A 23,741-nucleotide genomic window follows, 5' to 3' on the forward strand; every position below is an offset into this window, starting at 1 on the left:
CAGGAGAGAGAAGACAAATTTTTCAATTCATGGTATCTCTTTCTCTTCATGTTTAACAGTCTCTTTTGTGTATGTTGGTGTCTTTGGGGTCAATGCTCTTTTGACTTTCTCTCCCTTCCTCTGATCCACCTAGAAATGGCATTTGGGTCAGTGAGGAGGAGCTTACCTGGACTTGCCGCAGTTGAAGAGCAGGGTCCTCACATTTCTCCAGAAAGTTCCTTATGTTGTACTCTCATTTGGCCTCTAGACTGGTACACGATGAGGTGTTGCTGATTCCATCATATCTTTTACGGTTATCATACTGTATCTACTGCTTTTGAAATTCTTAGTACTAGTCATTTGGCTGGGTTGCAAAACTCCTATGTGATCTTTACTTCCTTCTTTTTTTTTTTTTGAGACAGCATCTTGCTCTGTCTCCCAGACTGGAGTGCAGTGGCGCAGTCTCAGCTCACTGCAGCCTCTGCCTCCCGGTTCAAGTGGTACTCTTGCCTCAGCCACCCGAGTAGCTGGGATTATAGGCATGTGCCACCATGCCTGGCTAATGTTTGTATTTTTAGTAGAGACAGGGTTTTGCCATGTTGGCCAGGTTAGTCTTGAACTCCTAGCCTCAATGATCCACTTGCCTCTGCCTCGCAAAGTGCTGGGGTTACAGGTGTGTGCCACTGCACCTGGCCTCTATGTGATCTTTTCTTTATCTCAAGCCCAGCTCGGCTAGTCCACTAATCTCCTTGGCACTTCTGAGCCCCATCACCAAACCAAGCAGAAACTTTGGAATTCCCTGTGCATCCTGCACAGACCAGGGCAATCAGCAGTACTATCTTACACTATCTATCTAGGCCACTTCTCAGCCACTGCTGCACTGTACAGCTTCTGCCTCAGCTTAGGCTCAGTGCTAACCAGAATGCACAACTTCTTCTAGAGGCTTGCTGCGTCCCTAAGCCCTGGACCCAGGCCAGTATTTCTAATGCCTTCAGTTGTCTTATGCCTCTCTGAAGACTTCCACGGTGCACACACATAAACACACACACACATACACATCCCTCACACAAACACATATACACACACACCTCAAAGTTATACCCTAAAAAGAGGGGAAAATGAGGACGCTGGTGTTCATCTGTCTTACCCTACCATGCTCTCTCTCCTCCTTCTAAGATTAACAATGCCAGAAGAGGTGGGATTTCTCTAGTTATTTCTCATGAGTCAGAGCCTTTTCCTATGTACCCTGAGCATTCCTTGTATTATGGTTTATAGTAATTTTTAAAATTATACTTTACTAATGTGTCATAAAATCAATTTAGCGGGCCAAGACCAGATTTTTAGAAATAAAATCTAAAACACAATAAAAAGTGTCAATCAGAGGGCATCTGAAATTTTTATTACAATTTTACATGAATGTGTGTATGTGTGTCTGTGTGTGTGTGTGTGTGTGTGTTGAGTGATAACAAAAAATATATTTGTTACCATAGATTGTAATAAAAAAGTCCAGGCCAGTGCAGTGACTCATGCCTGTAATCCCACCACTTTGGGAAGCCAAGGCAGGAGGATTGCTTGAGCCCAGGAGTTCCAGACCAGCCAGGGCAACATAGTGAGACCCTGTCTCCACAAAAAATAAAAAATTAGCTGTGCGTGGTAGCACATGCCTGTAGTCCCAACTACTTGGGAGGCTGAGATAGGAGGATCTCTTGAGCCCAAGAGGTCAAGCCTGCAGTGAGCTGTGATTGCATCACTGCACTCCAGCCTGGGTGACAGAGCTAGATCCTGTCTCAAAACAAAACAAAACAAAACAGAACAAAACAAAAACTAAAAATCACTAGCTACATTTAAATGAACTTGATGAAAAATTCAAAAATAAATAAATAGAAATTCAAGCAATGCTTTTGGTATGTAAAGATAGCTTAAGACTTTAAAAAATCAATCTTGGCCGGGCAAAATGGTGCATCCCTGTCGCTACTTGGTAGGCTGAGGCAGGAAGACTGCTTGAATACGGGACTTTGAGACCAGCATTGGCAACAGAGCAATAACACCATCTCAAAAAAAAAATAAAAAAGGAAAAAAATCAATCTTTTCTGTCAAAAATGTCTGATCTCAAAACCGTTGTTTTACTAGAAATTCATGGAAGAATTCAAGGGTGAAGCTGAATTCTGAGTAATGGACATTTTGCTATGGTGGTATCTACTCTTGCAGTGACAGATGATGACATTGAGTCATTGAGTGAAGAGCTACAAAGCAGCAAGATTTATAATATATTAAAAATAATCTGAATAGTCCAAAAAGTATGATGCCCAATACACTTTTAGAAAGGTGTATAGTATACACCACTAGCAGACCTGGCCCAAAAAGCACACTAGGATTCAATGAGCTCTTACTCCCAGCGCTTTGCCAGACATCCCAGAATCAAGGATATCCTGACTGACTTACATCCTGCCACAAATGATCTATTAGTAATCCTGTGATTATCTTCAACCAAACTGAGTTATTCACAATTTTAAAGGCCAAATTTAGGAGTGAGCCTGCCAGGCTACTTTCCAACATCCTGGTTCATAAGGGGAGCCAAAGCAGGTCTGGAATAAATGTCAACAGATGGTTTTAAACAAGTAACTGCAGCCCAGTTTCACCAGAAACATCCACCAATCGAGTCAGGAGAAAGCCTCAGAGCACCTTGTGCCATATAAGTAAGAAGAGTGCCTCAGAGTTTGGGTTGATCCAGAAAAGACCACCCCTCTTTTGAGTTCTGTGCCCCTGACAGGACCCTCACTCTCTCTCCTCCCTGTCCCTCCAGCACTCACAGCCTACACCCCTCCTGCCTGGAGACCATCAGGGTTACCTCATATGCCGTTTACATCTACTTAAGTCAGACACCAAAAAGAGTGTGGAGCTTCCTTGTCCTCTGGGCTCTTATCCCCATTTGGCTTGCTATATTCACTTTTCTGATGCCATCTACCTGGGGAGATGTCTGAGGAAACCCTTCCGCTATATCCCCCTGGAAATCAGAGCCAGTTATCAGCAAATCCCATACATCTTCAATCTTGTACTCTCCCTTGGCCTTCTTGGTCTAACAGAAATCTGACTCTCCCAGGAGGGCATTGCTTCTCCAGAAACCCTCTCAAGTGGTTGCTGTTTTATCTCCAAACTCCTTGTACCACACAGATCCCTGGTGGGGGTAAAAGTTTTCCTTGCCCATCTTGATGCTTGTTGACCACTTCACCCCTCTGCCTTAACACTCTGCTTTTAATCACATCACCAGGCTATACAATCCCCTATTCCCACTTCATTGCTGTCATCTACTGACCTCTAAGTCATGCTCCTTCATTTCTTGAAGATTATATCTCGCTTTTGCTCTCATTTAGTTTAAATCAATAATTTCACTGAGACATAATTTAAATAATCATGCAGCTCTTCTTCCCTGTATCTTGGCTCATGTATTCATTGACCTCATCTCCTCCATTGTCTCACACCCTCGTCTAGCCATCATTCCCATGGTCATGTACTGCACCTTATTATTCCCAATACTTTCAAATTTTACCTAATTTGAGTTTCAAGCAACCCACTCTCTGATCATCCCCCCTCTTATCTTTCCAGTTTGAGTGTCCCAATTCCAGCAAGTTTTTGACCCCACAGAGACCTCCAATCTACAGATACCACTCCTTTTCACCACCCCCCGCCCCCCCGCCCCAACTATCAGTACCTGTGGAGGCTTCACTCTCTTCCCCTCCATATCTAGCTTAGAGCATATTCTCATCATCATAATTTCTCTCTTCAACTATATTTTCCCTTTCTTGCTTTATTATACTCTTCTTGAAAAGCTCCAACCTCAGTGAGATTCACCTCTTCACTCCCAGCCTACACCTGAGCAGCTGAACCTGGCTGAAGATCAACACACAACCATGCTGACCAGTCTGATTTTAAGTCCATTACTTTAAGCTCAAGCAGGCCCTTGTAACTGCTCAGGAATCATCTTCCAGATCCATTCACTCTTCCACTTTCTTCATTGAGGAAATAGCAACAGTCATATAGAACTTTCAGAAGTTGTATCACTACATTTGACCTAATGCATTTGTCTGTGCCCACATTCACCTCCTTCCTTCTCATTACTGTGAATGGATTGTCTTTACTCCTACTTCAGGCCAACCTGTCCACTTGTATATGAGATGCCGTCCCCACTCCCTTAGTTAAAAAGGCATCATTCCAGAAAATCTCTTCTCCTTTTCGGTAATTCCAAAGCAGTTGCACCATCTTATTAATATATTCTCACCAGTCACGTATGAAAGTTTTGATTTTCCCCCACCTTTGCTAGCATATGCTATTTTCCACTTTTTGTCATTTTGTTATCATAGCCATCTTATGTGTTTGAAGTAGTATCATATGATTTTGATTTGCATTTTCCTAATGGCTAATGATATTGAATATCTTTTCATGTATTTGTTAACCATTTGTGTATATAGGTTTTTTCTAGAAAAATCTGTTTTAGTTTTTTGTCCATTTTTTTCTTTAAGGTTTTTATGCTTTGCAAATACTTGCTAGCACCAGACATGTAGAAGAAATTTACACACAACCTTACTACCCCCAGTAATGTAGCAAGTGTTTTTTGTGTTTCCAAGTTTATCTACACACATAATTTTTTAATTCTTTTTTTAAATTGTGATAAACTATACATAACATAAAATTTGCCTAGTACATAGTGGCTGCCAGGTAAATGTATATTTAATGAATGAATAAAGGCACAAGTAATGAAATAAAAGTCCCACACCTTAGGCTGACTAGTCCCAGATGCCACCCCCATCTCCAGAACAGTTTCCTGCACTTTTCTGAGAGAAGACTAGAGCTGTTAACTTCTTTCAGCAGTGCTGAGTTGGCAGAGAGAAATTGCTAGCCTTGTTTCCTGGGCTCAGCTGGCTGGGCTCCAAGCTCCATGGCTGGCCCTGGGTTCTGGGGAAAAAAAAAAAGGGCAGCTATAGATCACTGCTTGTGTGAAGTAAGCAACACTTGCTTCCGCAAAGAAAATGTCTTCTTTATTCACCTTCACCTCAGCCAGAAGAGCTCCGGACCAGCCAGCTTTGTCCCCAGACCCTTTCTCCTCCATCTCAGGAAGCCGAGAGTCAGAGCCCATTCCCTCAGTTCTGGTGTGTGGTCTGAGTCTCAATTCTGTCTAGCAGACAGCATGGAGGACCAAGGTCAGCAAGGTCATCAGAATGCTAAGACGAAATCTGATTGATGAGCAAGTGTCAGCAGGAATGAATGGGAACCTTAATTAATGACTTCTGCCCTGTTTCAAAGAAAGGTTCTCTTATACCCAGTTCTCTCTTTTCTCTGAAAAAAAAAAAATTGGGGTGGGTGAGGAACTGAGGAAAAAAAGGAGGAAAAAACACTCCTATAATCCAAAGTTTTCTAAATGACATAAAGGAGACTTCAAAGACAGGCATGGTAGGTTTTTTATGTGCAAGACTGGTTCAGTGATTCTCTCCTCTCTTTGTTTCCATGGACAGCTAGGCTCCATTCCAAAGCTAAAAAATAAAAGGCCACTTTGTTCTGAGGGGAGCTAGCTTTTACAAGAAATTTCCTCCTCACCAATGGGGCAAATTAACTGCCTCAGTCCTGGGTACTCTGGGAGCATCTCTCCAGAGCCAGCTCAGCAGTCCAGCTTCCCACTCCTGCCAGAAGATACATATATGCAAAATCCATATAGTCCACTCCACACAGTTAGAAAACTGACTTGATCAAAGTCAGTGTGAGAAGTGTGATAATAGAGGACTGTTCCAGGTTCGTGTGCAACAAAGAGGAGGCAATATCAGCAAAAATAGGCTACAGAGGATTCCTAGAATAGATGGTGTCTGCACTGAGGTTTACCTTCATAATATTAGTCGTAACTCAGCATTGAACATCTGCCACATGCCTGGTCCCGAGGCTGGCTGATGCAAATATAAAGAGGTAAATGTTCGACTCACAACTCAGCAAGTCGCTTCAAATCTGTGTTCTCTGAATCCTCACCTCTAAAGTGGAGATCATCATACCTGTTTCCAGATGTTGCTGAAGAAGCGATGAAATGAGATTCCTTATGTTAAATTCTTATGCAGTAACTGGGACATAGAAGATAATCAATAAATAATAGTTTAGAAAGGCAGAGGGGGGTCAGTATCCCTGCCCAGTGAAAACAACAAACATAAAAAACACATAATCACATTGTGATGTTACAAAGCCAAAAGAGGTGTGCACAAAGTATAGGGGAAAAAAAGGATTCAACTGTGAACCTGTCTGGTCTTGGGCTTTTGTTGTTGTTGTTGGAAGATTTTCTATTCTTCCAATCAAGATTTGATTCTTCCAATTAACAGCATTAAATAGGTCAAAATTTTTAAAGGCTAATGGGAAGAATGGAGATACTCAAAATAGGAAGGTTTCTCCCCTTTTTATTCTGTCAAAAAGGAAGAAGAGAAATCAGGAAAAATAGTTTGGAGGAGATCATCCATGAGCGTGGGATGTTTTTCCATTTGTTTTTGTCACATATGATTTCTTTCATCAGTGTTTTGTAGTTCTCCTTGTACAGATCTTTCAACTCCTTGGTTAAATGTATTCCTACATATTTTTCATAGCTATTGTAAATGGGATTGCATTCTTGATTCGGTTCTCAGCTTTATCATCATTGATGTGTAGAAATGCTACTAATTTCTGTAGTTTGATTTTTGTATCCTCAAACTTCAGCGAAGTTACTTACAAAATCTAGGAATCTTTTGGAGGAGTCTTTAAGATTTTATAGGTGTAAGAGTACATCATCATGTAACAGAGATAATTTGACATCCTCTTTTCCAATTCTGATGCTTTTCATTTCTTTCTCTTGCCTGATGGCTCTAGCTAGGATTTCTAGTACTATGTTGAATACAAGTGGTGAAAGTAGGCATCTTTGTCTTGTTCCAGTTCTTAGGGGCAATGCTTTCAAGTTTTCTCTGTTCAGTAGGATGTTGCTTGTGGGTTTGTCATATATGGCCTTTATTATTTTGACGTATATTTCTTCTATGCTTAGTTTGGTAATCGTTTTTATCATGAAAGGATGCTGGTTTTTTTAATGCTTTTTGTGCATCTGTCAATGTGATCATATGGTTTTTGTTTTTAATTCTGTTTATGTGGTGAATCACATTTATTGATTTATGTATGTTGAACCAACCTTGCATCCCTGGAATAAAACCCACTTGACCATAGTGTATTATCTTTTTGATCTGCTGTTGGATACAATGTGCTAGTGTTTTGCTGAGGATTTTGACATCTATGTTCATCAGGGATATTGGTCTCTAGATTTCTTTTTTGATATGTCCTTGCCTGGCTTTGGTATCAGGATGATGCTAGCTTCATATAATAAGTTAGGGAGGGTTCCCTCCTTCTTGATCTTTTTGGAACAGTTTTAGTAGGATTAGTATCAGTTCTTCCTTGTACATCTGGTGTAACTGGCCTGTGTAGACATTTGTTTGGGCCGAATAGGAAAAAAAAAAAGGATTCAACTGTGAATCTGTCTGGTCTTGGGCCTTTTTTGTAGTTTTGGAAGATTTTTTATTACCGATTCAATTACGCTACTCATTATTGGTGGGTTCAGGATTTCTATTTCTTCCTGGTTCAATCTTGGGAGGTTTCTGTTTCCAGGAAGGTATCCATTTCCTCTAGATTTTCCAGTTTGCACACATAGAGATGCTCAGAGTAGTCTCTCATGATCTTTTCTATTTCTATTGTACCAATTATAATGACATCTTTGTCATTTCTGATTGTGCTTATTTGAATATTCCCTTTTTTAATAAGTTAACCTAGTAGTGGTCTATCACTTTTGTTTATCTTTTGTTCTGTTTTTTTGTTTGTGTGTTTGTTTGCTTGTTTTTTAAAGACAGGGTCTTTCTCTGTCACCCAGGCTGGAGTGCAGTGACACAATCATGGCTCACTGCAGCCTTAACCTCCCAGACTCAAGTGATCTTCCCACCTCATCCCCCCAAGTAGCGAGAGTCCAGGGGTGTGCCACCATATCCAACTTTTTATTTTTTAAAATTTTTTTGTAGAGACAGGGTCTCAGTATGTTGCCCAGACTGGTATCAAGCTCCTGGGCTCAAGTGGATCTCCTGCCTCATCATCCCAAAGTGCTGGGATTACAGGTGTTAGCCCCCACATTCAGCCTTTCAAATAACCAAGTTTTCATTTTATTGATCCTTTGTATTATTTTTTGGTCTCAGTTACATTTAGTTCTGCTCTCATCTTTGTTATTTCTTTTCTTCTACTAAATGTGTGTGCGGTTTGTTCTTGTTTTTCTATTTCCTTGAGATGCAATATTAAGTTGTTAATTTAAGATCTTTCTACCTTTTTGATGTAGGCATTTAATGCTACAAACTTCGCTCTTAGCACTACTTTTGCTGTATCCCAGAGGTTTTGATAGGTTGTGTCTCTATTTTGTTTCAAAAAATATTTTTATTTCTGCCTTAATTTCATCATTGACCCAACAATCAATCAGGAGCTGATTATTTAATTTCCATGTATTTTTATAGTTTTGACTGTTCCTCTTTGTGTTCATTTCTAGTTTTATTCTCCTGTGACCTGAGAAAGTACTTGATATAATTCCAGTTTCTTAAAATTTGTTGAAACTAGCCTTGTGGCCTAGCATATGTTCAGTCTTTGAGAATGTTCCATGTGCAGATGAGAAGAATGTATATTCTGTGTTTGTAGGGTAGAATGTTCTACAAGTGTCTGTTAAAACTGTACAGTCTAGAATCCAGTTTAAGTCCAGAGTTTCTGTACTGATTTTCTGTCTCAATGATCTGTCTAGTACTGTCAGAGGGATATTGAATCCTCCAGTATTATTGTATTGGTGCCTATATCTTCTCTTAGACCTAGTAGTATTTGTTTCTTAGATCTAGTGGTATCTGGGTACTCTGGTGTTGGGTGCACATATACTTAGAATTGTTATATATTCTTGTTGGATTGATCTTTTTGTCTTTATATAATGACCTCCTTTATCTTTTTTATGGTTGTTGATTTAAAGTCTGTTTTATGGTTGTTGATTTAAAGTCTGTTTAATCTGATATAATTATAGCTACTTCTGCTCATTTTTTGTTTCTGTTTGCATGGAATATCTTTTTCTACCCCTTTGGTTTGAGTCTGTAAATGTCTTTACCAGTTAGGTTGGTTTCTTGTATGCAGAATATGGTTGGATTTTGCTTTTTTAAATCCATTTCCCTAGCATATATCTTTTAAGTGGAGAATTTTGTCCATTTACATTTGGGTTAGTATTGATATGTAAGGTTTTGTTCCTGTTAAGTGTTAATTGTTACTCTGTTGCTTTGCAGTCTTCATTGTGTAGCTGCTTTATAAGACCTAGGAGTTTTATATTTTCCTGTGCTTTTATGATGACAAGTATCACCTTTTCATTTCTATGTTTAGGACTCCCTTGAGCATTTCTTGAAGGGTTGGTCTGGTGGTGAGAAATTCCCTTAGTGTTTGTCTGGGAAAGACTTTTTATTTCTCCTTCATTTATGAAGCTTAGTTTAGCAAGATAAAAAATTTCTTGGCTGGCATTTCTTTTCTTTACAAAGACTGAAAATAGGATTCCAGTCTCTTATAGCTGAGAAGTCCACTGTTAGTCTGATGGGATTTCCCTTATAGGTGATTAGATGCTTCTCTCTTTCCTCTTTTAGGGTTTTTTCCTTCATGCTAACTTTAATAGTCTGATGAGTATGTGCTTTCGCGAGGTTCTTCTTGCAATGTATCTTCAAGAGGTTTGAGCTTCTTGTATTTGGCTCTATATATCTCTAGCAAGACCAGAGAAGTGTTCCTGAATTATTCCCTCCAATAGGCCTTTCCATACTTGTAATTTTCCCCCTTCTCCTTCTGAAATATCTATAACTTGTAGGTTTGAGCCATATGCATAGTCTCATATTTCTTGAAGGCTCTGTTCATTTTGTAAAATTTGTTTTTCTTTATATTTGTCTGACTGGGTTGATTTGAAAGACCTGTCTTCCAGCTCTGAAATCCTTTCTTCTGCTTGGCCAAGCCTATTGTTGCAGCTTTCAACAGTATTTCACACAGGAAAATATAAAACTCCTAGGTTAGCCCCTGTAATCCAGAACTTCTGTTTGGTTTTCTTAATAATATCTGTCTCTTCTTTCATATTCTGAATTGTTTTTCTGATTTTGTGTGTGCGTGTGTGTGTGTTTGTGTGTGTCTCTGTGTGTGTGTGTTTTCAACTTTCTCTTCACTGGATGTTTTTAAAATCAATATTTTGAATTCTTTATCTGGTATCTCAAAAATTTTATTTTGGTTAATATCCATTGCTAAAGAGTTAGTGTGGTCCTTTGCGGGGGGTTATAACACTATCTTTAAATACTTTCAGAACTGTTCTTCTGGTTCCTTCTCATCTGGGTAAGCTATCTCTTCTGCTTATTTTTGAATTTACTTTCATTGGGATGAGATATTTTTCTCTCTCTCAAGGATTTGACTACAATTTTTATGGTATTGAGTCCTTTGGCTTTGGTTCTGGGTGCTTCCAGTGGCAAAGACTTTGTGTAGTTTTCTTAGTTATAGATAGCTTTTGTACAGTAGCTTTCTTAAATGCTGGCTGTACTAGCAATGTACTGGGCAGATGAGCAGGCTCTCTGCCTCCTGCATGGCTCGTGTAGCAGAGGCCTCAGGAAGCTAATCTAGTTCCCCACTGCTGTGTGCTTATGTCAGCAAATTATATTTTGGCTTGTGCAGTTCATCCTCAGTCTGTGGGTGATGCTTATGGGTAACAGCCAGGTGCAGCTGAGGTAAATGGGTATCTGCTTGATCTTTGTTTGCCATAAGATGCTCCCTGTTGCCTCAGGCAATAGACCATCCTGTGGAATGCACAGTGGTCTGAGCTCCCTGCTCAGTTCCAGGAGAGACCAAGCTTGGCCCGCCAAATTGGGCAGGCCCACCTATTCATCCCCCAGTGGCAGGTGTAAGCACTGGCTCCAAAGTAAAGTCCAGAATGCAGCCACCAAGCACCTAGAGTTGTGCCTGAGTATGGAGTGGAGAAACTTCTGCTTCCCCAAGTGTTCCACCCAAGAAAGGAGGGGTGGCCTAAACACCTAAACAGTGGGTGTGCTGAATGCCTGGAGATAAATCCAGGCATGGAGTAGAGGGGGTGTCACTGCACCAAGATCTCTGTACCTGAAGGAAGAGGTAGCTCAGGTTCCTAATCCAGGTAAGTGAGTATACCAAATTATGCCACAGTGTGGAGCAGAAAGGGCCCTACTGCACCAAGGGACCTCTGAACAGAAAGGAATATTTGACCCACTTGACCCAGGAGGCCAACAGGGGAAGAATGGAGCTACTCAGAATGAGAGGATTTCTCCCTTTGTATTCTGTAAGAAAGGAAGAAGAGAAATTGGAAACATTAATTTAGAGGAGATCAAACTTGTTGCCATTTCTCCTAGCCAGTGAATTCACAGGTCCTGAGCAATTTTGATGTGTCTTTGAGCCCCTTGGGGAGTGTTGATTTAATCATCAGTTCGCAGCAATTTCAGAAGAGAGGGAACATTTTAAATCACACGAAAGAGATTCAAACAGCAAAATGTGGAGCATGGGAAACTATAGGGGAAAAAATGTCAACATTTCTTCAACAAATAATTTGTAAAGGGTAGAAGTCTATTTACTAAATTATACTTGCAAGACTTTGCAACCAAATCAATAAAAAGAAATCACTTGGATCATAGCTTAGTTTTAAAAATAAACTAATTTTTAGCCAGGCACGGTGGCTCATGTCTGTAATCCCAACACTTTGGGAGGCCAAGGTGGGTGGATCACCTGAGGTCAGGAGTTCGAGACCAGCCTGACCAACATAGTGAAACCCCATCTCTACTAAAAAATACAATAAAATTAGCTGGGTACGGTGGCACATGCCTGTAATCCCAGCTACTTGGGAGGCTGAGGCAGGAGAATTGCTTGAATCAGGAGGCAGAGTTTGCAGTGAGCCGAGATCACACCATTGCACTACAGCCTGGGCAACAAGAGTGAAACTCCATCTCAAAAAAATAACATAAAATAAAATAATTTTTTAAATTTATGAGACAACTGGGAAAATGTGGAAAATCATTCTATATTTGATGATATTGAGGAATTATGGTTACTTGCTTAGATATAATAGGAGTGTTGTGGTTGCATTGTTTTTTAAACACTCCTTATCTCTTAGAGATATATACTGAAATAGTAATGATGAAAAGTATGATATCAGAAATTTTCTTACTAATAATTCAGTTTGAGTTAAGGAAAGTGGGTGAGGAGAATATATCTAACAATATTGGCCATGATAATTATCAAAGCAGAGTGATGGGTACTTGGGGGCTCATCATACTATTATATTTTTACATATGTTTGAAACTTATAAAAATTAACCTTAACCCCTACCTCACAGCACATAAATGAGTAATTAAATCTGTGTCACATACCTAAATGTGAAAGCTAAAACTATAAAGATCCTAGAAGAAAACGTAGAGAGTATTTTCATGACCTTGGAGTGGGCAAAAGTGTTTTAGTTAAGACACAAAAGTCACTTTCTTTCTCACACAAAAAATAATAAATCCAACTTCATAAAAACTAAAAACATACGCTTTTCAAAAAAATAAAAATGAAACCAAAATGAGATGCCATTACACACCCACCAGAATGGCCAAATTTTAAAAAAAGATTGGCCACAAAAAGTAATCAAGGAGATAGAGTAATTTGAACCTTCATGCATTGTGAGTGGAACTCTACAATTTTAAGCCAATTTTAGAAATTGGTCTAACAATTATCATAAACATAAACATATATCTACCAAGCAATTCCACTCTTAGGTATATGCCTAAAATAAACATGTACAAATATTCACAAAAAGTTTTGTAATGTAATACTCATAAGAGCTTTATTTATAATAGCCGAAACTTTAAATAACCCAGATGTCTAGCTACAGAAGAATAGACAAAGAAGAAATTGTTTTTGTTGTGCAGTAGTGCTAGCGACTTCAAGGTTCAGTCCTTGGACCGGGCAGCCACCACTGGTGCTGAGCTGCTAGGAAGCCCCTGTCTGCAAGCTTGTTGAAGCTTGAACCCATTGTTACCCCTCTGACTCACCGGCAAACAAAAACAAACAAACAAAAAATGGTTGAAGTAGATCGCCCAGGAAAGCTCTTCATTTGTGGGCTTAATACGGAAACAAGTGAGAAAAGTCTTGAAGTAGTATTTGGCAAATATGGACGAATAGTGGAAGTACTCTTGATGAAACGAACAGATAAAGAGGATTTGCTTTTGTCACCTTTGATAGCCCAGGAGACGATAAGGATGCAGCCAGAGACGTGTATGGAAAGTCACTAGATGGAAAAGCCATCAAGGTGGAACAAACCACCAAACCATCATTTGAAAGTGGTAGACGTGGACCCCTCCACCTCCAAGAAGTAGAGGCCCTCCAAGAGGTCTTAGAGGTGGAAGAGGAGGAAGTGGAGGAACCAGGAGACCTCCCTCACGGGGAGGACACATGTATGATGGCGGATAGTCCATGAATTTTAACATGAGTTCTTCCAGGGGATTACTCCCAGTAAAAAGAGGACCCCCATTAAGAAGTGCGGGTCCTCCTCCTAAGAGATCTGCACTTTCAGGACCAGTTTGCAGCAGCAGTGGAATGGGAGGAAGAGCTCCTGTATCACGTGGAAGAGATAGTTACGGAGGTCCACCTCGAAGGGAACCGCTGCCGTCTCACAGAGATATTTATTTGTCCCCAAGAGATGATGTGTATTCTACTAAAGACAGCTATTCCAGCAAAGATTACCCAAGTTCTCGTGATACAAGAGATTATACACCACCACCACAAGATTATACTTACCGTGACTATGGTCATTCCAGTTCACGTGATGACTATCCATCAAGAGGCTATGGCGATAGAGAGGGATATGGTCGTGATCTTGACTATTCAGATCATCCAAATGGAGGTTCCTACAGAGATTCATATGAGAGTTATGGTAACTCAAGTAGTGCTGGACATACACGATGGCCCCTGCCAGCTTACGGTGGAAGCAGTCGCTATGATGATTACAGCAGCTCACGTGATGGATATGGTGGAAGTCAGACAGTTACTTAGCCACTGAAGTGATCTCTACTCAAGTGGTCGTGATCGGGTTGGCAGACAAGAAAGCGGGCTTCCTCCTTCTATGGAAAGGGGGCACCCTCCTCCACGTGATTCCTACAGCAGTTCAAGCCACAGAGCACCAAGGTGGTGGCCATGGAGGAAGCCAGTCTGATAGAGGGGGAGGCAGAAGCAGGTACTAGAAACAAGCAAAACTTTGGAACAAAATCCCAGTTCAAAGAAACAAACAAAAAGTGGAAACTATTCTGTCATAACTACCCAAGGACTACTAAAAGGAAAAATTGTGTTACCTTTTTTAAATTCCCTGTTAAGTTTCCTTCCATAATTTTTATGTTCTTGTGGGGAAAAAAGTAAAACATTGTTTAATTTTATTTGACTTTATGACGTTGCTTTTCAACAAGCAAATGTTAAATGTGTTAAGACTTGTTGTACTAGTGTTGTAACTTTCCAAGTAAAAGTGTCCCTAAAGGCCACTTCTTATTGGATTTTTCCCAATAAACAAGGCAAGCAATTCTTAAGATCTCCACAAGACATCTAGCCATCTAAAATATGGAAAGACGAATCGTTCTGCCCATACAAACAAGCTAGCTATTAGAGGGTGGTTGGGGTATGCTACTTATAATATATGATATATATTTCCAACTGAAATCTCAATGTTCTCAATATAAAAAACCTGAAATCAGGTGCCTATTACGGAAAGTGCTGTTCACCCAGTAAACCCAAAAAAGCAAATGGATAATGCTGGCCATTTTACCTTTCTGACATTTCCTTGGGTATCTGCAAGAACCTCCCCTTTTACCTCCCCCAAATAAGATCTTTTAAGTGTGTGTTAAACAACTACGGAATACTAAAAAAAAGTTTGGCAAACCAAAAAGGAAGAAGAAGAAGAGAAGAAGAGGAAGAGGAAGCAGAAGCAGAAGAAGGAGAAGAAGAAGGAGGAGGAGGAGGAGGAGGAGCATGAGGAGAAGGAGGAGAAGGAGAAGGAGGAGGAAAAGGAGGAGAAGGAGGAGGAAATTGTTTTGTGTTTATACAATGAATTATACCTACTCAATAATATGAACTACTAACAAGTGAAAACAAGAATGGATCTCAAAGTTTTGTTGAGCAAAATAAACTAGAAACAAAAGTGCATTCTGTATAATTCCATTTATGTGAAGTTCAATAACAGGCAAAACAGATCTATGGTAATGGAAATCAATATAGTGGTTACCTCTGGAAGGGGGTGGCATCACCCAGAAAGAGACATAAGGAAACTTTCTGGAGTCATGAAAATGTTCTAATCTTTTTCTGGATGATGGTCACATAAGTTTTTATCTATGTAAAAAAATGTACTGATCTATTCCCTTCAGATTGTGCATTTTACTGACTGTAATGTGTAACTCCATAAAGCAATATTGTAAGAACATAAGAGACAAAAACAGAGACATAAATTACTGACAGCATGATAGACTATGTACTTTAAGAAATATCTAGATGCTGAATAAACTACAACAATTACACATTTAAATGCAAGTCATGGCAGAAAGGAGAACGTAAAAATACAGAGAGAATTGAATAACTGTGTATAAGTAGCAGGAATGTACAAGAAGGAGGCTAGAAGCTAGGAGGTTAGGGGGAAAGTTGAAGAGAAATGATGCCAGAAAGCATGACAGTGAGCTGGAAAATATTTCTAGCCAGAAATCCATAGAGCAAGAAATGGTCCGTTGATATTTACATCAATGAAAGCTGTCAGTTGTTACACGCACATGCTGTAACCCCTTTTGTTACACAAACCTTTATGAAAGTATGCCAGACATAACTTTTCTTAATGATGCTTTGAGGGAAATTAAAGGGAAAACTAAATATGTAGCACACCTAGGATGATATAGGCAAGAAGGAAGGAAAGCAACCATAAGGTCTGTGTGATAGTAGGGAAAGAAGAAAACAACCATCCATCTTATACCATCTGAGGACACAGACAAAAGGCACCATTTATTAATGAAAAGGCTGGGTCCTGACCAGTCACTGGATTTTTCAGTCACTAGTACTGTGTGAAATAAATTTTTGTTGTTTATTAGCTACTCAGTCTATGCATTTTGTTACAGCAGCCCAAACAGATTAAGACAGGAGGCTTCCACCCAAGTAGAGTGAGAAGTAATACATGCTAAGAAAGGTTGGTGTCATTGATGGAAGACTGGTTACATGTGGGGAGATTGATCAAATAAGTAAATATATTAAGTATATTGAGAGCTGGTTCCTCATTGTTAGAAAAGAGAATTATAATTATGGAAAGGAATAAAACTAGCAGGAACCCTGTGATACTGGACTGAAATTGGAAGCATCATGGTTTTCAATATATAGTGATAGATGTAGAAATAAATATATATGTATAATTATGGAAAGATATATATCATTCCTAACTCTATCCCCTGAGAGGGTCTGAGATCAGCAACACTTCACTAGCTATGAGCACAATTTGTACCAATGTGTGGTTTCTAAAATACCACTCTCTAGTGAAAGAAACCAGGGCTCCTTGGAGAAATGGCTGATTTCAGGGCTGGGGTAGAGAAATTACAAGATAAGCCTAGAATATCATGCTAAAAGACACAGGAGGACTCAGAGAACGATGGGACCACATCAAAAGGACAGAGAATTCAGCTTAAAGGGGTTCCTACTGACCAAATCAAAGAAAATTTGAGCAGCAAAATAAAAATAGTAACAAAGTATAATCCATTGAATAAAATAAATAAATGAATAAATGAGAAGTTCAAAGGGAAACACATTATTTACATATTTTCAAAGTCCCTACCCATAAAATACTTATTTATTACAAAGTTAAAAATGAGTAAATTTAACTGGACAATCCTGGCAGAGATAATCAAATGATTAAAGTAAACATCATCGGTAGCAGGACAAATTGAAATCATGCATCATCTAATAAGATGCTGTGAAAACACAGCATCATTCCTGCTAGATATGCATAACCTGAATCTAACCATGAGGAAACTTGATGCAGACCCAAACAGAAAGATGTTCTACAAAATAACTGGCCAGTAATTATCAAGAGTTTCAATGTCATGAAAATTAAGGAAAGTCTGAGAAACTGGTCCATATTGAAGAAGTGATAACAACTAAATTCGAAGCTTGATTCTGAATTATAACTTCTGGCTATAAAGCATATTATTGGAGCAACTGGGGTAACTAATGGGATCTGAGGATTGGATGGTAATAATATGCCAATATTAATTTCCTGATTTTGATGATATATTTTTGTTATGGAGAATTGTCAGAATTGGCACTAAAGTATTTGGAGGCAACGGGACATTATGTCAGCAGCTTACTCTCAAGTGTTTAAGTTTAAAAAATCTGCATATGTAACTTTTTTGGAAGTTTGCAGGTGTTTCAAACTTTTTTAATGAAGCTTTACAGTGAGCCGTAATGGCACCACTGCACTCCAGCCTGGGCTACAGAGTGAGACCTTGTCTCAAAACAAATGGTAATCATGAGGGATTGTTATTTAAAAAGAAAAGAAAAGAGATATTTTAAAGATAATAATGTTAAGAGTTCAATTAAAACACAAGCCATAGAGACACAATGTTTGGCAGTCTTTCTTAGTAATGGTCTCTTGAGAAAATTAAATTCTATAAAAAATATCATGAATGACTTCTTAAAAAATTCTCATAACAATGTTATATAGCTAATACCATTTCTAGATGCAATGGTGAGATGTTAATCCATTACACACACAATGGTGTAAAGTAATGGTAACTTTACACCATTGGGTATATTTTACACAATGGATACTTCACACCATTGGATACTTCACACCATTGGATACTTTTACACAATGGATGCTTCACACCATTGGGGCATAATTCCTTTGTGGTATTCAGAATAGAAAGCTTAGGAAAGAGAAAAGGGTTAAGAAGAAAGCATGGGTTCCTGGCTTGGAAACTGTGAAGCTGGGAGTTCTATTTACTGAAATTAGAAACACACATATTCCCCCTCTTTTTGGTGTAGAAAGTTCTTCCACATCTAATGTACTGGTTCTTGTCCTTTCTGCCCAATCTACCTGAATGGCCCACCACCAAACCAGCACCTCATGTCCTAAAACAAAGTTCTTATTTTTCATTCTTCTATACCCCATCTCTACCCTCAGTTGATTGGACTTTACCCTGGAGATGACAGGAAGCCAGTGTTTTGTAACCATCTCTTCAAGGTCGGGGTCTATATAGATGTACTTGTGCAATCTCACACCATAACACAGTGCCTGCCACAGAACAGGTGCTCTGTATTGAGTAAATAATTTGGAATGCATTATTTATGATAACTAAACCATTGGGGTTTTTTTAAGCAAGCAAATGACAAGATTTGTATTTACAGGGATTACTCAGGCTACAATGTACAGAATCTTCTAGAGTAGGATTTCTCAACCTCAGCATTATTGATATTTGGACTTGATAAATCTTTGTTGTGGAGGGTTGTTCTGTGCATTGTAGGATTTTTAGCAGCATCCCTGGCCTCTTCCACCAAATGCCAGCAATGTCCCACTGCCCCCAGTTGTGACAATGAAAATAGTCTCCAGTCATTGCAATGTCACCTATGAAGCAAAATTGCTCCTGGTTGAGAACTACTGTCCTAGAGGGAAAAGATGAAAGATCAGTCAGATAGAGGTCGTTTACTGGAAAATGTTATAGGGGAAAGAGGGCAGTGCACTTACATTGATTGAAAATGTCTACTATGCGCTGGGGACTTTACATATGTTTTCGTATTTTAAAGTGGGGTATGAGACAAGAGAACCCCACCTCCATCCCCACTGGCCCCTGAAATCCCTTCAGGGTAACCTAAGGTCAATCTCCTAAATTATTAAACCCTAAAACAAACACCATAACCTTCCCTGGCCCCATTTGAGTGCAGTGAAGTCTAATTCCCACGCCATGTCAAAGAGGAGTGTTTGACATTACTCCATGGGTATTAAGTTATTCTGGATAGGCTTCAAAATCACTTTCCAGTCAGCTCCAAGGGGGAAACAGGCAGAGGTTCTTTGACACAAGCTGGTCAAACTCCATGACTTGGGTGACTTCTTCCTCTGCCCAAGCTCTCGGCCATCCTTGGAGAGCCTCTCCCTGGGGCCCATGCAGTGGCTGAGCCGAGAGCTGAATGCTGGCGCTGGGTCAGTTTTCCTGGTGAGGTCCAACTCAGAGGGACCAGGCAGATGCCTCTGCATTCGCTCAGCAGTCTAACAACTCGGTCTGCTCCTCTGCTCCCACCAACGCCCGCTGGTTGCTGCTGGTATTAATAACATGAACAGCAGGAGGCTTCGCACCAGCATCAGGGCTGTCTGGATAATTAGCCAGTGGCCTAGGACCAGTGAGTAAATTACTCTGTGACCTGAGAATCCAGCTGGCTACCACCATCACTCAGGCCTGCTCACTTTATTGCTCTCCCCTCCTGCTGCACTCTGTCTAGTTTACATTCAGAGCATTGATTTCATTCCTTTTTGTTTTCCATCTTAGGGTGAGAAGTAGTCACTTTGGGGAGACTGGTTCTCAGGTCAGTGGGATGGCTGTAGTGACATGGGAAAGAGGAATATTGGAGTTTTTGTTTTGTGCAATCATTTAGTGAGTTCCAGCATGTCAGCACCTGCTCTCTGTGGCATTCCCAAATGCATTTCAATCTTTTTTATCAGAGTTGTGACGTTCTCTAATAAACTGCATATATATATTTGCATATTGGAGAAGGAAAGGGTAGAGAAAAAACTCTCATGTCACTCCCAACTTACACACTCCATGCCAAGACTATCAAATGGGAAAGTGCATTCAAGTTAATTTTCCCAAATGCTGTGGTCTTCTTGGAGCATTTGCACAAACTGTTTCCTTTGCCTAGAGCACTATTTGTTCTCCCTTTTACCCCACTTTCACTCACCTTTCAAGTCTTTCTTAGACATTACTCTCCCCAGGAAGCTTTTCCTAACCCATTTGGTTGCTCACTCCTCTGGGCTCCCAAAGCATCCTATTCCATATTACATGACTAATCCCAGTTTGTTGCAATTACCTGTTTTCTTGTCTGTTACGTCTTTCAGATCATGAGCTTGGTGAGAACAAGAACCAGGCCACATCTGTACCAGGCCCCCATTTAAGTAGCCAATGAAAATTAATAAACTGACATAGAAAGATATCAATAAATTCTACTTTCCAGGCAGACCTGATTCCCAGCTTTAACCCAGCCAAGGCACCCACTTAGATACCCAGCAGCGTTCTCCACAGAGTTGTCACAAGCATTCTCAATGGGAAACCTACAGCTTCAGCAGAACTTCCTTCTCATTTCATGGAATTACCAACTGCATCTCTCCCTCTTTTCAACTCACCAATTTCTATAAATGCATCTGAAGATAATTCCGTAATTCTCATTTAATGTTTACTTTAACTCCATAATTCATCTAAAAAACGCAAATATTCTGGTTTGGCTGGTTAAACTCCTTTGTAACCTTGATTGAGACATTTACGTGCATTCAGTTTTGATTTCCTCTTGCATAGAATGAATTTGATCTTTTAAGTGCCTTCCATCCTTAAAGTTTTCTGATTCTAAAATTTGAAGTATATTTTGTAACCCTGTACCATTACAACAGTTCCCACTTTGCTGCAAAATCTTTTTGACAAACGGGATATATAAACAAAATAATTAATTAAAATAGAAATACTTTTTTTTTCACAAAGGGGCCATAAAGGAGATCATAGTCGGGCCCCTGCTTATTCCTCTAACCTGTCCCCACTCCACTGCTAACTACAAACTGCTTCCAGTTCCTCTCTGCACAAATGCTTTCCTGGCCAAAATGCTTTTACCTGTGCCATTCCCTCTGCTCAGAATGCCCTTTCTCCTCTGTGTACCTAGCAAACTTCCAATTCTGTGTTGAAACCCACCTGTGGCCACATCTTTTAGGATGTCTCTTTTAACTTGGGATAGAGCACCAAGCAATGGGGAAGAGTTTGGACTGGGAAGTCAAGCAGACCCAGGACTCTAATTTGGCCCACCAAGTGCCAGCTGTGATACTATGGGAACGTGACTTACTTGATCTGACTGAGCCTCAGCCTCCTCATCTGTGAATGGGATGATAGCAGTTCCTACCTCCTGGGGCTGTTGGGATTGAATGAGGTAACTCAAGCAAAGCATTTGGCTCACCTCCAAGCAAATAATATGCACAATATGAGTCTTAGCTATTATTATTAATTTTCCCAAGTTAGAATTAATCATTTCTAATACACATTTTTAGCTGCACCTTACATTTCTGCCTCCCTATAACTTGTGACCTTCTTAGAAGTCAGAGACTGACTTACTACTATCTGTATCTCCAGAACTGTGCATAACGCCCAGTATGTAAGTAGTCAATTATACATCTAGAAGAGTATTCTTCAAAGAACAAGATTTAGAACTTTAAAATAAAAATAAAAAGTGTGCAACATGTTATGTGATAATATTCCAGATTGGCTGGGGCACTTTTGTATTCATGTTCCCATTTTTATTTTGATTCTCACATGAATTAATATGTCAAGTATTATTATCTCTAGTTCACAAATGAGAGAGCAGAGGACCAGAAGAATTTGGTTTTGGGCCAAAGTTACAGAGGAGGTTGCAGAACTCAAACCTGTATCACTTTTATCCCCTCTTATGTTTATCTTGCCCCCAAAGAGGAATAGCTAAACCACTCTTTTTTTTTTTTTTTTTTTTTTTTTTTTGAGATGGAGTTTCGCTCTTGTTGCCCAGGCTGGAGTGCAATGGCACGATCTCGGCTCACTGCAACCTCCACCTCCCAGGTTCAAGCAATTCTCCTGCCTCAGCCTCCCAAGTAGCTGGGATTATAGGCATGCACCACCATGCCCAGATAATTTTGTATTTTTTAGTAGAGACAGGGTTTCACCATGTTGATCAGGCTGGTCACTCTTAAATCTCAGGTGTAAGATTTTAAACATCGATAAGTGATCTGACACCCAGCACCTAATGAAAGCAGGTGCCGGGAAGGGGGACCCTTCTCTGAGATGCCATGCCCAATGGTGACCACAGTCCTTGCTTCTCAGGATGCCCTGGAGATAGCATGCCATGTGCTGTACATTTAGCCCTCAGCATTCAGAGGGGACATTGCTTTCTGTCAGTGCTTCAGACTCCTTCAGCTTTTCCTGTGCTTTTGTGCAGCTGAGAAGGTGAAGCATACGGGTATCAAAAGCTGCAAACAGTCCCTACCTCTGGAGGCAGGCATTTACTAGGAGAAAGAACGGACCAATGGCTTCCCAGAGCATTGTTCAGCCACATTAGAGAAAGGATTAAGCAGATACATTCAGCTATTCTAACAGATTTTCTTTAAGCCTTGAATACGCCTCTCACACTCACTCAGATAATCACATTAGTTTTGTCATTAAAAGATCCCTTTTATAGAAAGTACCTAAACCGCTTAAACCACCCAGAGAGGTTGCATACATTATCAAACACCAAGACAAACAAAAGGGATTTTCTGTCCCACATCTCAGTTTTCCTTTTTCCTCAAAAAATTTGGGAAATTAAGGTAGAAATGATTTTGCCAAATGGTCAGTGGCTGCACAGCAACCCTCACTCCTTCCTTCCCTGGATAGTCCCTCTGCAATCAGAACTGGGAAGACTGGAAAACAACTTCAGCATTGAGGCTGGCAGAAAACAGTTTAGAATGAGATGAAGACAGCAAGGGCAAGGAGGGGGTAGAAAGGAGTGTGCTTGCCTCTCTGCCACAGGAAATTGCATTTGGAACTGAAAAAGAGTAGAAAAGCACAGGACTTGGAATCAGGCAACTACCACTTACTAGATCTGTGGTCATGGTTGGGGAGAGAAGGGAGTCACTTCATTTATCTTGCCTCATGGTCCTCATTTATAAAATTGAGACAATACGTATTTCTCCTCTCACTCAGGGTGTTTGTGGGACTAAAATGAGAAAAGGTAAGCAGAAGAGTTCTGAGGTCTATAAAGTATGATTCAAGCATTAAAGGGGAGATTTTATTTGTTTCTTTTTTAAATAGGCCTCATGATAGAAGCTTCGTGTTTTGGGGTTTGTTTTGCTTTGATTTTTCACAGTAATGTGTGGTGCCTAACTACTGGCATATAATGAGTGCTTAGCAACTTTTTCTCAATGAATAGTGCTTTTACTGTCTTTCCCTCAAGTCCCCAACCATACTGCAAACTCTCATCCCTCAAATCGCAGTTTGAATGTTGCTTCTCCTTTAAAGCCTTCCTCAGAACTTTAGGAGGAGTTCATCACATCTGCATTCACACTCCCACAGCATCCTGAATGCAACACAGATTCTTAGCCCAATGTGTGTAATCATCTGACACTGTGACTGTCTTTCCCCATGAGCCTTGAGCTCCTTGAGAACACTGAGCTTTACCTTTAAACAGTTAAACTCCTTAACACTATACCTTCACAAAGTTGCCGTTGAATAAATGTTTGAGTGAATGAATGATAAGTAAACAAACAATCCAAAGAATTGGGGTTATTTGGCCTAGAAAAGAGGAAGTATCTCAAGAATCAGTCCCCAAAATTAAGTTTATTAAATTTGCAGATTAATGTCTACACTAGACATTGTGCTATTGTGCTGTTTAGAGGATAAAGTGTGAGGCTATTGAGTTAACAATCAGTTTTTCATTTC

General features: G+C 39.9%; 1 pseudogene; it reads left to right on the top strand.

The window, feature by feature from the left end:
* The first annotated feature begins 13,118 nt into the window (after positions 1-13,118).
* LOC101125145 (RNA-binding motif protein, X chromosome-like) lies at positions 13,119-14,279 on the top strand (annotated as a pseudogene).
* Positions 14,280-23,741: the final 9,462 nt, after the last annotated feature.

Source organism: Gorilla gorilla, chromosome 9 (genome assembly GCF_029281585.2).
Source record: "Gorilla gorilla gorilla isolate KB3781 chromosome 9, NHGRI_mGorGor1-v2.1_pri, whole genome shotgun sequence".
Classification (NCBI taxonomy): Eukaryota; Metazoa; Chordata; class Mammalia; order Primates; family Hominidae; genus Gorilla; species Gorilla gorilla.